General features: G+C 34.2%; 1 protein-coding gene across 2 annotated transcripts in view; it reads right to left on the bottom strand.

Annotated features, from left to right (window-relative positions):
- LOC143226534 (uncharacterized) overlaps positions 1 to 8,927 on the bottom strand; it is a 90,869-nt gene extending 81,942 nt beyond the window's left edge. For both annotated transcript variants that reach the window (XM_076457612.1, XM_076457611.1), the window contains exon 1: positions 8,670 to 8,927. The gene's annotated coding sequence lies outside the window, so the exon portion shown is untranslated. The remainder of the gene's footprint in view (positions 1 to 8,669) is intronic.
- Between the last annotated feature and the right edge of the window lie 9,241 nt (positions 8,928 to 18,168).

Raw genomic sequence — 18,168 nt, 5'->3', positions numbered from 1 at the left:
CAACACTCATATTGTAACCACCTATAGAACATTGTTTCAACACTCATATTGTTACCACCTCAAGTCATTGTTACAACACTCATATTGTTACTACCTGTAGCACATTGTTACAACACTCATATTGTTACCATCTCTAGCACATTGTTACAACACTTATATTGTTACTATCTCTAGCACATTGTTGCATAACTCATATTGTTACTATCTCTAGCATATTGTTATATCACTCATATTGTAACCACCTCTAGCACATTGTTACAACACTCATATTGTTACTATCTTTATAGCACATTGTTACAACACTCATATTGTTATTACTTTTAGCATATTGTTACAAAATAACATTTTACGAAATTTTTCTAAACGATTTAAAAACTAGAATGGTCTGTTGTAAGATATACACTCATTGAATAAAAATTGTTTTATTTTTGTCCGTTTATATATTTTAAATATGAAAATAGGAATACTGATTTAGTATTGATGGCTTACGTAAAGCAAGAACACAACACACTGTAGAAGTTAAGAAGGAAACACAGTATGTTGATACGTCATATATATACATATATATGACACACATATACAATCAGCATCTCTGATATCGAGTCAAACATAGTAAACTGTAGTGATTAAAACTGAATACACACTCTGTTCATGTATATATCTGTTACATGTTAGTTTTTTATGTAATTCAACATATTTCACACTTTCACATAATATATTTTTTCATCGTTGGTTGTTTAATTCATAGGGTCTTGGATACTCGTGTTTTATTGAATATACCAATCAAATTACAGGCTAATGTTCCTAACGGATATAATTCGGTATTATTCTGGTAAAATAAAGTTTATAATGCGTTTTTAGCAAATGTGATTTGATGATGTTTATTAATTTCCTCGCCCGCAGTTTAAATATTACACTTTTTTTTTACGTAACGAAAAAATATCGGTAAGAGTACAGGTGGCGCAATGAACGTTCTCCAAAAGAATGAAAATAATTGTAAATATATTATTACTAATTGACTTACCGTACGAGTTTCCAGTGGGCTCAATAGAGTATATAACATTGCAGCTTTCTTGTTCACTAATTATTTCAAGCAAATAATTAAAGAAGAATTATTTACAGATAGCCATCCATAAATTTAAATGATAAACGACAAGAGAAGGCATCTAGTTAACACTCTTACGATGGTCTAGCATGGCCAGACGGTTAGGGCGCTCGACTAGCAATCTGAGGGTCGCAGATTCGAACCTCCCTTCCAGCCAAACATGTTTATCGTCTCAATCATGAGAGGAGTTATAAGTTACGGTCGATCCCGTTACTCGTTGGTAAAATAGTAGCCTAAGAGCTGGTGGTGGGTGGTGGTGATTAGCTGCCTTCCGTGCAGTCAATCACTGCTAAATTAGGGATGGCTAGCACAGATAGCCTTCGCGTAGTTTTGCGAAAATTAAAAAAACAAACAAATAAACACTTACACTTCTCTTGCCTCTTTGGGTAGTTGGATTTCACTGTCACTCTTACAACACATCCACGATCCCAAAGTACGATATTTTTTTTCAGCACAGAATTCCAACAAGTAAATCCTGGGAATTGAGGTCCTCTCGTGGTATGTTAGCTATTAAGCCTCATCTGATCCCACAGTTTGTTGTAGGCCACCATGTAACTGACATACAGCTGTACACTCTTGCAACTTAAAACCCACTTGAACCGATAAAGAAAGAAGATGATTAAGAACTTATTTACCTTTTTAACACGTTTTAATTTTGTTTGTTTTTCCTACGGACCTATAATGCAAGCAACTTCGCCAGGAGCAGTCAAATTTTGAAGTGTTGACCAATATAAGAAGGGCTGTGAAATGTTTTGTAACCAGAGGATGATGGGGTTGCCGGCACATGGGAAAAATTCCCGCTTCGTCGGAGATTAATATAAAAAATAAATTGCGATTTCTTTCAAACAATATTTAAATTCGGCTTAATTAGGCGCCCAGTTTCTCGTGAACGTCTTGTAGCGCTGCATCGATGAAAGGTGGATATGTGATAAACAAGTAATTACACTAATAGTTTCGTTTTGAAGGTACTTGATACTAAGGTATTATTCTATTACAACTTACAGCTTTTGCAACAAGATATATTATTGTTTAAAACAAGTAGGACGTTTCGATCATTCTTGCGTATTTACTGTGAAAGCTGTAAGTTGTAATAGAATAATTATATTACTCTTTTAAAATTATTATTCTGTGAATTAGTTTCAGTTGATATAATTACATGGTCATATAGATACTTGTATGTATATATATATATATATGTGTGTGTTTGTCTGCTTTTAGAACAAATCCATTGCGAGGAATCGAATACCGGATTTTACCGTTGTAAGTTCGTAAACTTACCGTTGTCCCACGAAGAATATTTATATGTTACTAAGGCGGGAAATAATAGATGTAAGGCTATAAATCAACAATTTTCCACAATGTAATTTGTTTAATTTTTGAACTACACAAATAGTACCAGTAAGTTAATGTACTTTATAAACTATGTAAAATTAGACACGTCACCCTGCACAGTTTGTTTTTACATGAACCCTTCTCTTTCTGGACCTCAACGTAGGGTCGGTAATATGCCCCTGTTCGTAACTTTTGAAAAGGCATAATAATAATAAACACGCGGGATCGAAAAACGTGTGTAAACCACATTGGAAAAACATAAACCGTGGCGCTTCAGGGTTATAGAAATAAACATACATACGTGAGAGGGAGATGGTGTCTCCTGTAGCTTGGACTTTTGGATAGTGAAACGAAAAGATTTAGAATATCTCTCACAACTAATTAAAAACATGCGTTAAACGTGTGTATTTCTTAAGTACGTCTTGTCAAATGTTTCCAATGTTTGAGGTGTTTGATTGTTGAAAGATCGTACGCAAGGATTTTATTTTATTTGTTTGGTCGTCTTATGTTTAAATGTATGTGAAAGTTTATCTATCCTCAAGACGTGGAATACATTTAACTTAATACCTGTACGTGTATAACGGAATACATACACGCTACATCAAGAAGCTGTACATATTTAAGTAATATAAGTTGATATAAGTTACGTTCGTCACCAAATGGGAGAGCGGTGAGTCTTCGGAATTACTAAAAATCAAGGGTTCGATTCCTTTGGTTGACACAGCAAGTGGTCGAATGTGGCTTTGCTACAAGAAGACACAGACGTCTTGGATTTTCACATATTTAACACAATTAAACTTTGTCATTTTTTCCAACTATTTTATCATTGCACGATTCTACTATTAAGAAAATTAGATAAACAAGTTCTCTTGAAATATTTTTGATGTCATCCTAATTCTGATTATATATATTCACAAAAACTTTGGACATTTTACAGAAATATTTTCTTTCGTGAAAAAAATATTACAGATTATTTACTTAACACAGACCGCCTGTAATCTGAGATAATTAGTGCCACAGTGTTTAGGTATACCGCACGAGCGTGCCACAAACACTAGCCGGTACGTGTTTCTCTTGCTTGGGTGACTTGAAAAGCCTTTGAAAGCAGCTATAGAGCAGTATGGTAACCAAAGTTTTACCAAACTTCTCGAAAATTTTACTACAGCCAAATTGATTGTTTCGACTAATAACTAATCAAAACAACACGCTTAAGAAAGTAGATGGCGCTCACAACGACAAGAAAGTTTAAAAGTTTTAGACGAAGCCTCAGCCTAGGTTATTGTTACATTTTATCTATGAATATTATTATTGATACTTTAGATAAATCCCTCTCTAAATAAGAATTTGTCACACTAGCCTGAAATGTGTGTTACAAAAAGATATCATTGAAAGGAGAAAACATTATAGTGAAACGGAGAGGCTTAGCTTATGAAATGGAGGCTTGCAATATTAAACTCTTAACTACAACGTGTTTCTTCTAGCCTATGGAATGGAGGCTTGCAATATTAAAATCTTAACTACAACGTGTTTCTTCTAGCCTATGGAATGGAGGCTTGCAATATTAAAATCTTGACTACAACGTGTTTCTTCTAGCCTATGGAATGGAGGCTTGCAATATTAAAATCTTAACTACAACGTGTTTCTTCTAGCCTATGGAATGGAAGCTTGCAATATTAAAATCTTAACTACAACGTGTTTCTTCTAGCCTATGGAATGGAAGCTCGCAATATTAAAATCTTAACTACAACGTGTTTCTTCTAGCCTATGGAATGGAGGCTTGCAATATTAAAATCTTGACTACAACGTGTTTCTTCTAGCCTATGGAATGGAGGCTTGCAATATTAAAATCTTAACTACAACGTGTTTCTTCTAGCCTATGGAATGGAGGCTTGCGATATTAAAATCTTGACTACAACGTGTTTCTTCTAGCCTATGGAATGGAAGCTCGCAATATTAAAATCTTAACTACAACTAAATCTTTGTTTTTAAATTCAATTTTTAATGTCAATATATAATGAAAGTTAACATTCTAAAGCTTGCGTATCTGTTCAGTGAAAGGGGAAGACATACGGAACATCGGTAACTGACAGATACAACTATGTCATTTCCACAGAGATCCTAAGAGTTTAAGCCAGTGGTTCCCAACCTTTTTTTATGCCCCGCACCCCTAAAAATTTTAATATGTTCTCGCACCCCTCACAGTAATTATTTATTTAAGAATAAAGGTGAAGGTGACCAAAACAAATGTTATCTTGCACCCCCTGGAACGCTATCTCGCATCCCCAAGCACCCCTGGTTGGGAACCACTGGCTTAAGCTAACATTTGTTAAGATCGGGCAAAAATAAAAGCGAGAGAAACGGACACACAGACGGCTAAGACCACCCCAGAGAGTGACATAGGAGTCCGGTCCAAACACATACAGTGAGACAGATGACACTTCTACCATGTAGTGCAAGTGTAGTCACGTGAGTATCTTGATAGATCGACAGAACTGTTTTATCAGTTTTATTTCAGTAAGGCTAAAATCTTGAGACATAAAGAAACTCGTAGCAAACACATATTGTATACGCTATAACATCAGATCCACCCAATAACGTTGAAAGCTAGGCCTATAATGGTGGTTTGAAACCAATATACCGCAACGGGAAAACTTAGTTTATAACACGGCTTTTGGAGACTTGTGTTAAAACAGAATCGGATAACTGATTAGATGTATAACTTTCCGATGACATATAAAAAGAAGTGTTCTTTCTAACGATTCATCAGTCAGTATTATAGATGCAGTGACTGTGCCAAACTAAATGAAACTGAGTTTACAGTAATACATTTAGAAGAAGAGAAATCAGCCTTTTAGCCGTAGAAAAGTTAACTTTCACATTCTGATACGCAACCTATCGTAGCACCAAAATTGTAATTAGTGTTTGTTTTACAGTTTCTCCACTATCATTTGTAAGCACATCAGTCTTTTATATACGGATAAACTTCAAAACCGTGTGGTGTCGCTAAGTTAACTTTTTGATGTATTTTGATGTAGCGCATTGTTTAAATTTAAACTTTAACACGTTTCTTCTCGAAAGTCCCCCGCGAAGACAGCGGCAAATCTATTGATTTACAACGCTAAAATCAGAGGTTCGATTTTCTTCAGTAGGCACGGCAGATAGCCTGAGGTGGCTCTACTATTAAAGAAACACGTACATTTTTCCCGATATGATGATATATATGTTATGTAATATATTTGATAACATTATTGAACATAACTGGAAAGGTAAACATAAAATAATTTATACTCCTATTTATAATAAAATTAAAAATTCTCTACATTAAGAACTTGTCATTATTGCGTTGTTATATACGTTGTAAAACTTATAAATGTGCATCATCATGTGATTATATATATATAGAATAATGTACCTATAAAACGAAAGTTTAAAAACTACTGTTAAAATAATAATTTAAATGACTGATGAACGAAAAGACCGAGAAACAACACTAGTTCTATAGTACATTGCATTATAAAATCGATTGGTTACAGAACTTAAAATATGCACCCATTAACATGAAATGTATATTGCATTAGCTCATGAAGATGAAACTATGCTGAAGTAACAAATAGAAATAAATAAGTAATATATATATTGAATTAACAAATACACATAAACATGAAATGTTGCTTATTTTAATGCCGTCATTAATCACCGAACACGAAAACAGATAACAGTAAATGAGCACTTTCCCACTAGCTAAAATTCTTTCACATTGTTCTGATTTGAAGCCGGTAGTAACCTAATGAATGATTTGGTTTGGTTTGAATTTCGCGCAAAGCTACATGAGGGCTATCGGCACTAGTCGTCTCTAATTTAGCAGTGTAAGACTAGAGGGAAGACAGCTAGTCATCACCACCCACCGCCAACTCTTGGGTTACTATTTTACCAACGATTAGTGGGATTGGTCGAAACATTATAACGCTCCCATGGATGAAAGGGCGAGCATGTGTGGTGTGACGGGGATTCGAACCCGCAACCCTCACATTACGAGTCAAGTACCTTAACCACTTGGCCATGCAGAACTGTATCTTAATGAAAGCAGACAAAAGTTAAGGCACATAAATTATATATTAAGACATGTATACAGCAAGGCTCATAAGTTGATCTATTTTAATAATTAAAAACTGAGTATCTTCTGAAAAAAGTCTCCCAGTTCTGCCAATAGATAATTGACGAAGACAACAGGAATACAAGATTAGACAGTGTAATCGAAAATGTTTCATCTTATTTTAAACTCAACAGTATTTCTACTTTTTAATTAAATGCAATATTCAGTTTCGTATATCGTATATAACCAGGGGTTTACTTTTCTGAATCCACTTCTATATGTATACAAATTAATATTTAACAGAATGTAATGATTCACCCCTTCTTCTAAAAAAGAATAGTTTGATAATTTAAGAACACATTTTAACGCATATAAAAATATAATAGTATAAAGCATTTTAAAAAATAAGTGATTTCATTACATAATCAAACAATTTATTTTATATTCTCATTACAAAATCTTTTGTTTTCTTAAGACTTACTGTAGTTAGAAAACTACAAGAACTACATATTTTACTTGAATGGTTTAGTTGAAATCAGGTAAATTTTATATAACTTGTAATTATAAATTATGGTATGTATTTTTCGATTGTTCCGAAAGTAGGTATACAGTTGATAATTGATAACGTATTTAAAGTAATTAAATAAAAATAAAAATATACAGTCTATGATAACTAACAATATATTTAACGGCACTTTGCACATGACATGGAATTATGGGAAAGTTAATCTCGAAGGTGTTCAAACTGAAACCAGTTGCTGTTCACACAATCCTAGAGTCTACCTTCCACACTACTGCAAACTTTTTGACACACGTCTGTCTGTCTATCAAGTTCTGTAAATGTGTCTGTAATGTACTGTTTCATTTCGTCAATGTTTCGCTATTTCCTACTGTAAACTTTGTCCATGAGTACTTCCAAAAGGAAAAGGTATGTGTGCATTTGTGTGCCTACTGTAGGCACTTTGTGTATATATATATATACATACAAAGTGTTTCACATTATAAATATTTTCAATGTGAAAGAAAAATTAATTTTTCTATTTTTTTTAGGCTCAGGATCAGTATTTTCAATTTTCTTTCTGAAAAAGCCCTTAATGGTTCGGCAGTAAGTTTGAGGGCTCATAACGCTAAAAACCAGGTTTCGATACCTTTGATGGACACAGTGATGGTAAAAACACAAATTGATGGCCCTTTGTGCAGCGTTGTGCTTAATAAATGAACGTTTATTTATACTGTTATTATCACAGTATTTGCATGCTGTAGTTATTTATTATAGATAAATAAAGAAAATAAAATTATACACTACAATAAAAAACCGTAACAAAACACCAGAAAACTAAGTATTTTAACAAACTCATATAAATACAGTGTATTAAACATATTGCAAAAACGTTAAGCCAGCGTTTCCCAAACGGTAGGTCATCCGCGCCCCCTTTAATAAATAAGGTTGTCGTGGACCGCTCTCTCTTTTTAAATATGAGTTAAGTCATAAAATATATGTTGTAGTGATTACATATTATTTTCGTTAATATAGATACACTAAAACCCTAAATTTCACATTATTGCACTGTTTATTTTACCGTGATCGCTCACTCCCCACACTGTGGGAGACCCTCCTCTAAGCAGTAAAATTATATGACCGTTTATATGGCACATATACACTTATGCTGCTTAACTTTGTTTTAGCGCAAAAACTACAGAGTAGGCCGATCATCTATTGAACACCCGGATCTTGATATTGTATCTTAGTAAACTTACTGCTGACATCAGTGGTGTAGTTGTAACCAAACAATAATGAAAAACAATCAATATTCTGCCTTATGAACTGCGCTAAAGTTTCCTCATATAATTCCTAATTACATGCCTTGGCCTTAACCCTTGATTCATTCAGGACACTACGAGTAAAAGATGGGGTTGCGTGTAACCTCGATTACACCACTGTACGTTTGAATAAATATATTAATTTATCCATTTAGTTTTACAAACATAGTTATCCGTGTATAAAAGATATATTGGCAAACGTGCAAGAAATAATTTTGTTAGCTTTATATCAGATAGTGGAAAGTGTTTCTGGCTTTCTTTAGGCCTATGTATTTGATAGGGTAAACAAATCGATCGAGTGCAAAAAGAGATACTCACCAAGAAACGTAAATCGTCTCAATTCTTCCTTCGCCTTGATTTTAGCACTGATTGAAACTTGTGTACGTAAGATCTCACTTAGAAACCTGTTCAGTTAACTGAAATTTAAAAAAAACCTACAAAATAAACTGCTCTTAAGATAAAACTGGCGACTTTCTTTTATGTAAATCTTTTGTTATAACAACGAACATTTGAAAGCAGCGTGCGTGTCACGTGTTTCTACAACGAATGTATAAACACAATAACTATATAACATGATTCTACTGGACGTCCACTTGTTACAGAATATTACTAGATGATTACGTCAACCTTCTAAAATGTTATTGGCTAAAAGTTACGTGAGGAGAATGTTTATTGGTGGAAGCGGAGAAACGGCGCGTAGTATGATGGCATAAGATCAAGGTCTTTTTACAAACGTTTTTTTTTATCAACATACACCGATTAGCACGTTATAATAACGGAGTCTTAAATAACGAAAAATTCGCTTATTTTTTCCTACCGCACAATAAAATAAGTCTGGAATATATTATATTTATTTTATTGTTTACAAATAAATGAATCTGCACTGCTTTAATCATATCTCTTCAACCTTTCGTTAAGTCGGTCATGCTTTTTCGCTTATATTTTTCTGTTGTCATGACTATATACATATATAAAACTATAGTTGTGTTTTTGTTTTCTCTGAGAACACGTACATTGTACTTAGTTCCGTATTCTGAGGAATTTCAATCCATTTTAAATTTAATTGTTTTTTATTTTTTAAATGTAAATAAATGCAAAAGAGTTGAAACACGTTGAGTAGATGTCGGAAATTCGCCATTTGGACATTTTTGTTCGCTATTTACAGACGTTTTGTACGGGCTGTAGAAATCGTGCCATCCACTTTGTAAATAGTAAAATAACAATAGTAATAGTTATAGAATGTTTACAAAGTTTAAATAACCCACTGGTGGCTTCATTTTACTGTGTCGTTGTTATTAAATATTAGGTATCATGACAAATATATTATATTGATTTCTATTCAAAATGAGAGAAAAGTAGTTTGATTTAAGGCTTCATATTGAAATATCAATACTAAAAAATAAATCATTCGTTTTCGTTACTTCAGAGGCATCGAAACGTACTTACGTACATCAACGCGGAAAGTGTGAGGGGAAGGCTAAAAAGTACACAGAACTAATTCCAAAAGTTATTATCAATATCAACTGTTTTTAAATTTAAGAAAAATTAAAAATAAATTCGTTAATGAAATACTTAAGTAGGAGAAATAAATAACAGTCGCTGTATGAACCTTGCTGACGTTTAGAGAAGCTAACAAATCAGAAATAAATCAATTGAGATATCTATGTGGTAACTTCAAACAAAAAAGAACGTTTAAAAATGAAAAGATAGAGGGCGTTGGCGAGTAAAAGTACCTCCATTATATAAAGAAGTTTAATAAATAGAGTGCATGTGTAAACTTCCAGAGTAAATAAATCATTTTACTTTTATTTATTTTAACTTCATGTCGCTCTCTAATTTTTTTCTTCTTCTTCATAATGTAACAGAAAACATTAATGTAAATGTTTCATCAAAGAACATGATGTTCACACACGCAAATATTTATTATAAGAAAACATTCTTGCATCAGGTTTATTTCTACTATAACCGTATTATAAGGAATTCCATTTTTTTTCTATACTTGTCTGTTATTAAAAAAAGCCACGCTGAGATACTTGTGGAGAATCGAATCCAGAATTTTAGCGTTGTAAGTGTACATAATTATTGTTACGTCAGCTGAGAACTCTTCCCATTCAATTACAAATGTTTCGTCGTTAAACAGTTAACTGTAGTTGGTCTATTATCAACAGAATATTCAACATTTTTAAACGTTACTTAAAAATGTTAGATCAATGCCATTTTCTAAATAAATATAACTTCCATCAACAAGTAAAACAAACAGTCAAACATAAAGTACAAGAAACAGGTAGATTTTCTTATTTAAATATCCCGTCTAGTGGCACAGCGGGATATCTGCGGACTTACAACGCTAGAAACCGGGTTTCGATACTCGTGGTTAGCAGAGCACAAATGGCCTATGTGTGCTTTTGCGCTCTTTTATTACATACTGCTCTCTGTTAATTATATAATCTATGCACGTATTTTAATACATCTAAATGTTTGAGAAAAAAAGTTAAATAAAAGAACAAATTTGGCCCGGCATGGCCTAGCGCGTAAGGCGTGCGACTCGTAATCCGAGGGTCGCGGGTTCGCGCCCGAGTCGCGCTAAACATGCTCGCCCTCCCAGCCGTGGGGGTGTATAATGTGACGGTCAATCCCACTATTCGTTGGTAAAAGAGTAGCCCAAGAGTTGGCGGTGGGTGGTGATGACTAGCTGCCTTCCCTCTAGTCTTACACTGCTAAATTAGGGACGGCTAGCACAGATAGCCCTCGAGTAGCTTTGTGCGAAATTCCCAAACAAACAAACAAAAGAACAAATTTTACATGCATCATAAATAAATATAATGTAAAAGCCTAATCGAATAGAAACAAATTACTGAACAACACCGAAATAATATTATTTTAGTGAAACCTGTTTCACAACTTTCGTTCATAACCGTCCATAATTTTGAAATGACAGAACAGATGAATGGCAACTTAGTCAATAGGACCCACCGCCAACTTTTGGGCCATTTTTACCAAGCCAAAAAGTAGGGTTTGACTCTTGATTTTACAGCGCCCCTAACTCAAATATGTGAAGCGTTTTGTTTGTTTGTTGTTGTTGTTTTTTTGCCTTTTTTGTGACAACGGCACGTGAAACAAAAATTATCAAAATCACATTTCAAACACCATATCACGCTCGACCCTAATCAATGTGTGTTTCTTATAGCAAAGGCACGTTGGGCTATCTGCTGAATCCAGCAAGAGGAAGCGCACTCCCGACTTTAGCGTTGTAAATCCGTAAATTTACCGCTGTACCAGCGAGGGACCGACCCTAATCAAAACCAGTTCGCATTTGGTTTTAAGCATATAACTAGAATTAAAATAAAATGTAATTAACTGACATACTAGTTGTGTGTGTTATATATAATTAATAACTCTTCTTTAATTTAAGAGGTGGTACCTTAAGAAAAATACAGATTGGATAATATTTTGTCTACTCGATTATTAACGGAAACATTGTGGTTACGATTTTAAAAAAAGTTTCGTTATGAGTTTTGAAAACCCACGTGATCAGGATTTTAAAATATTTCTCTCCCTCTCTATATATATATTTATTAATTTTTAACTTTTGAAAGGGCACAAGAAAATTTTGCTTGTTCTAATTTCTCTATTCCTAAGAACATATATTTTAAATACCTGACGGGTTAAACTGCGAGAAACGATGTGGTAAGGCCGGAAATCCTTATTTTGATGTCACGGCACATGTAATTCACGTCTTATGACAGCAGAGGGCCGGTTTGGTACATTGTATGTGTATTACAGATTGAAAATATGTAAAAAACAATGTATATGCATATATAATTAGTCTTAGTGAATGTAGAAAAAGGGGACAGGTCAAATACTACATTTCAGAAAAAAATTCTTTAAATAATAATCACACAAACTCCATTGAAACTTTTCTAATTATTGATATTTAAAGAGCTAAGAGGAAATCTGAGCAATTAATTAACTTAAAGTGGAACAGTTCTCTTAGTTTGACTAAAATAATGTGTTACTTGCCACACGATTATCTACAAAATACAGTCACTAATACGATAGCCCCTAAATCATAATTCCAGTTACAGATAAGCCTAATAACTATTGTATAGGGACTTAGCGTATAGGTTGTCATGTGCTGTTGTAATGCTGGAAGGTAAAGTGATCGTGTGATCTTTCACCAACCGTGGCTTATTTATCACGAGAAACAAAAGCCAGTTGTCACGGTGTTGAAATTTCAATAAAGCTACTCCACAAAACCTATAATAGATCTGTGCCCATCGAGCAATAAAGAAGTCATTTTTAAATTCAGGTCTTTGTTTCTTTGTCTTCCAATATTGACATTCCCTCTTTTCTGTCTATCCTCTTATCCCTCTGCTTCTATCCATCTATCTATTCATCTGTTTCTTTACATCTATCTATAACCTTGCTTTTTTATCTATCTTTTTAACTCTTATTTACACATTTATATATTTCCATACACCCTTTTAAAACACACGTACATATTACATCCAAAAAACAACTAGGAAAGAGGTTGATTGAAGAGATACACGTTTATTTCTAGACAGCCAATCACAGACAAAGATGGCTACCATTTTTGTTCGAAAAATAAAACTGATTGTAAACACAATACGTTTGTTGATTTTTCATGTTCTGTAAATTACAATAATATAGATAATTCAGTTTAAATCTAACAACACCATGTTTCGCAGCTGGGGCATTTTTATATGACCGACCATAGATTAACCTCAAGAAAAAAAAAAAGTTAATTTTTGAACTTGTTTGTACATGGGTGGAACTCTCGTGCTCGCTATTGTTTAATAACCGATCCTGATTTTTATTCTTTTTCGCCCTCAGTTAAGTTGTTGCAGCAATTCGCGGGCGTTGCGGCTTCCAGCAAAGACCTCAGGTAAGATATTAGCTTTGCAACAATGTTATATTCATTAACGTGACATTAACTTCATTCTAATTACCCCTTTCGAACATGCCGCGCGCGGGGGCGATTTGGCTCAAAGCCAAGCGGCCCTCTCTGCAGTGACCTGAACTAATCATTAGTGCACGCTTTAATGAACAATAATATTATATTATAATAACACTTAACTATAAGTCTAATCGCTGTCATCACTTTTAACCCTAAGTTCTTCGCCACTGTTTCACATTATACCTTCTCTTTAAAGAATAACGAACTCTGGGAAATCTTGTAATGGATGATACATAGTGACATCAGTGCTTTCTTCTTTTTTTTTTTTTTGTTTGCTGTTTTTATCGCAGACGAACAGTTTAATGATTAGATGTCCTCCATCTTACTGCAACAACTTAATGTATTAAATTTCTGTTGTTGTTTTTAGTGTCGGACTTAACATATTCTAAAACATGTAATGAGGAATCGGTCCCCGACTAGTCAGAAGTGTTAGGTCAGAATAGCAAAATACTAGTTCAAAGAAAATTAGTAAGGAAACCTGTACCTTTTAATAAAACAACTAAAAAACCTGCCCTGGCGGCAAATGCAGATATTACGTAACTTCCGGCAACGTCCTAAATTCTTGAATTAGGATAATAATCCTAATTATTCTGTTATGTTGATATAAGTTCACTAACGTGTTTTACACAGTGTCAGCACTTACGTGTAAATGCTATAAATTGGCTTCGTATTTTGACTACAAACATTACTACTTTTATCCTTACTAAATATTGAAATTGTTGTTATAAGACATTATTTAACTTTATAGGTTTCTTTCTTTTAGTTCACTTCAACTTCTAACGTTTGCAATGCTAGCGTTCAGATGAAAAAAATAGGGCACAGCATCATTGTGGTTGACGTTCCGGGATGCGGATCGAAAGATCTGAAGATCGCATCGTGAAATGTCGTCATACGAGCAATGGATGTTGTTTCTATTCTTTTGTGCAGCAGTTCTGAATTAGGGATGACTACCCCCAAAGTAGAGTATCTGAGCTGACCACGCATAACATAAGGTGCTATTTCGGTTGAAAATATCAAAGATCATATTAAGAAAACGAAAGAAGGGCTTTTTACACGGACAACTTTCATCGGAATTGCAGAAGTTTCCATTGCATGATTTCGCAAGAAAATAGGTTTGATATGGTATTACCTTTATATTGAATGTTCTTGTTTTAAAATACAAAACAGGTACGAAACAGCACAATATGTTTATTTAATTAGGTAAATGTTAAACAAATTAGTTCTTATGACATATTTAATATCATTCACTAGACTTTTAGATCTCACATAAGATTTTAATTTTAAATAACATATTAATTCTCCAGATAGAACCAATTTGTTAATATTATTAATTTCATATTTCTAAAATATATTAACATATACATTTTGTATCCTATGTATCAAGGAACTTACAAAGAGTTTTATTTAACAAATTGTGCACATGCTACCATCTGTTGTTCTTTTCTAGAACTACTAAATTCGATTTTTTTTTTTTTACCGTTAGTGTTAAGGAGTCAGTAAAGCAAAATAAATTATTCATAATTTTACCATTTTCTCCAGTTTTCTGCGTTTAAATGTTGATGTCATTGGGTAAAAATGTTTTTGTATTTAGATTTAATAACGTCAACAGACGATCATATGCAGGGCTATTTATAGTACCAAAGCATAACTGGAGAAGTATCCCTACGAATTTGACTTTATTGAATTTAACGTAATTAGCTTATAAGAAAAAAGGTACATATTTATTATCAATTTAAAATAAAAAAAATATAAGGCCATGTGTAGTCAAATCAGCTATTTTATCAAAAACTTAAAGATATACAATAAAAGTGAACTTTTATTCATTCAACAAGTTATTTTCTTCTTCCTGTTAAATTGAAACTGAAATTACGAGTTCGTGTTATTAATGTCATCGACGTTTTAAAAGTTGCAGACAAACTAAATAATTTAATATAGGAAAATAATTTTTCAAAATTTTGTAACAAAAATGGATAACACAAACAACAGATTTATTTCATTCACAACAAACAAAAAACTCCTTCGGTTGTATCACATGTTATCATTGGCAAATTGACATGTTGTTATGAAATATTTTAAACGACTGGATTAGTTTTTGAGGCATTTGGATTAGCCCTCCGCTAGTACAGCGGCAAGTCTACGGATGTACAACGCTAAAATCAAACACACATTTGGATTAAGTCAACATTATTCCTGAAGAACAGATCGGTAAAACGGAAATTAAAGGAAAACAATCCAGAAAAGGTAAGTAATGATTTGAGGGGAAGGCGAGGCAGATGTTTCTGAATTAGTAAGCACATTAGGGGTTCAAATGTGTGGAAAATAAAATAAATAACATGGCCTGGATTATCTATGCCTCAAATTAAATTGAGGCCCAAAATTATTTCATGACTTTACAAAAATTACGGAGGGATTATAAAAAGTCATGTGTTTTGTTTTTTGAACTTTGCGCAAAGATACACGAGAACTATCTGCATTAGTCGTCCTTAATTTAGCATTGAAAGACTTTAGAGATGGTAGCTAGTCATCAGTAGCCAGTGTCAACTCTTGGGCTACTTTGGTGGAGCGGGGATTTGAACTCGCGACCCTCATGCTGCGAATCAAACACTCTAACCACCTGGCTATGTGAGGTCATAAAAGTAGTGTCCATATGACCAGGGGCGTAGATCCTGGAGGGTATATATATCCCCCCCCCTACAGTTTGGCTGTTGAATTGTTTTATTGCATCGCAGGCCTACAAATTGTGTTTGTTCTTGTGATTCTCACCAATCGAATTTCATAATTAGGCCTAGATGTAGGCTTTTTCAGTAGCCGAAATGTACATCTTTAATATAGGCGTGCTTCTGAGGTTTAAGATCTAAGCGATAGTTCGTAAGTATCAGTCAGTAGGCCTAAGTATACATGCAAGTATCGTGGCAACAAGATTATTCTGTGATTGCATGTTTACAGCTTTCTGTTTCACGTAATCAGAGATTACCAATTTGCAAGTTGAAACATAAGTGGTTGCAAAAATCATCCCCTTCCCCATCGGGTGTAAAAAATCTACGCCCCTGCATATGACCTTTCGCAACGTTAAATCAACTTTCTCAGGTCGCCCACTTTCCATAGTCATTTATCAAACAAATCAGTGTTTCAGTGAATATTACAGTCCTCCCCCCCCCGACACAGCAGTAAGTCGTCAGACTTAGAACGCTAAAATTTGAGGATTCGATTTCCCTTGGTAGACACAGCGGATAGCGCGATATGGTTTTGATACAAGAAAAACACACTCGGTCGATGTTTGTTACGTGATACGCTTCAACGCATTCTTCGTGAGTAATAGAATTATTTTAATAGAAGAAATATGAAATTGTCGAGAAACATTCACATAACATACAATGTCGTCAAAAGCGTTAGCTTACGGTTTCAGTAATATTAAGCCAAAAGAGCTTGAGAACAGTTCCCAGGTTTTAATATCTTAACGTTACGTTAAATACAAAAGCAAACCGAATATGAATTAACAGCACAGTTTAGTTTATGATAGGCAGTTTTAACATTCTTAATAATCTGTAAGGTAAATGATTGTTGTTAGTTGTTTTGCTTAGTTTTGAATTTCGCGCAAAGCTACACAAGGGCTATCTGCGCTAGCCGTCCCTAATTTAGCAGTATAAGACTAGAGAGAAGAAAGCTATTCATCACTACCCACCGCCAACTCTTGAGCTACTATTTTACCAACAAAAGTGGGATTGACTGTAACATTATAACGCCCCTACCGCTAAAAGGGCATGTTTGATGTGACGGGGATTTGAACCTGTGACACTCAAATTACGAGTCGAGTGTCTTAACCACCTAGCCATGCCAGGCCTCGAGTGTCTGGAATCAAGCACAAAGCTACATAACACTATGTGAAAAATTTTTACTTTTTCTTGTTCCTGGGCAGAAAGTGTTATTTCCAAATTGCTTATGCCTAAAGTAAATGGAAAGAGCTATTTTTCACTTCAAACTTTGCTTTTGTGACCTGTGAGCGTATATCGAAAACATGGTGGGAGACTATATTTGGGAGCTGATACGTGAAAGCGATTTACATTAGAGTCGCAAATCTCGAAAAACTACTCACTTCTAAACATTTTTGTATAACTTTACTATAAATACATGTAAATCTTGATTCATATGTTGTTTTATTCAGACCTTATGTAAATGAAAATGTGTAAATTTGCCCGTTTTTATATAGAAAATAGGTTAATTTCTAAATTTCATTATCCAGGTCACAAAAGCAAAATTTGAAGGGAATAATGGTCATTTTCTGTACTTTTACAACATAAGCAATTAGGAAATAACACATACTATCCAGGAACAAAACTTGTGTTACATAGTGTAATGGGTTATTCAAACCCAGTTTCTAGCGGTGTGAGTTTTCAGTGTGAGCCACTGGGGGCTTAGCTCTTGGTAACTTATTTGTTTTGGAATTTCGCACAAAGCTACTCTGTGCTAGCCGTCCCTAATTTAGTAGTGTAAGACTAGAGGGAAGGCAGCTAGTCATCACCACCCACCGCCAACTCTTGGGCTACTCTTTTACCAACGACTGTGGGATTGACCGTCACATTATAACACCCCCACGGCTGAAAGGGCGAGCATGTTTGGCGCGACTGGGATGCGAACCCGCGACCCTCAGATTATGAGTCGCACGCCTTAACACTCTTGGCCATGCCGGGCCGTCTTGGTAACTTAGAGTCAGGTTAAAACTGTATTCCCTCCTCTGACAACTATTAGAATAATGTTGATTTATTATTTTAAATTTTTATTGTTCATATAAAGACTAATTTGGCGGTGAAATTTAAAAGAAAACGACACTGTCCACACAAC

This window comes from Tachypleus tridentatus, chromosome 9 (assembly GCF_004210375.1).
Source record: "Tachypleus tridentatus isolate NWPU-2018 chromosome 9, ASM421037v1, whole genome shotgun sequence".
Classification (NCBI taxonomy): domain Eukaryota; kingdom Metazoa; phylum Arthropoda; class Merostomata; order Xiphosura; family Limulidae; genus Tachypleus; species Tachypleus tridentatus.
This window is presented reverse-complemented; position numbering and strand designations above follow the sequence as displayed.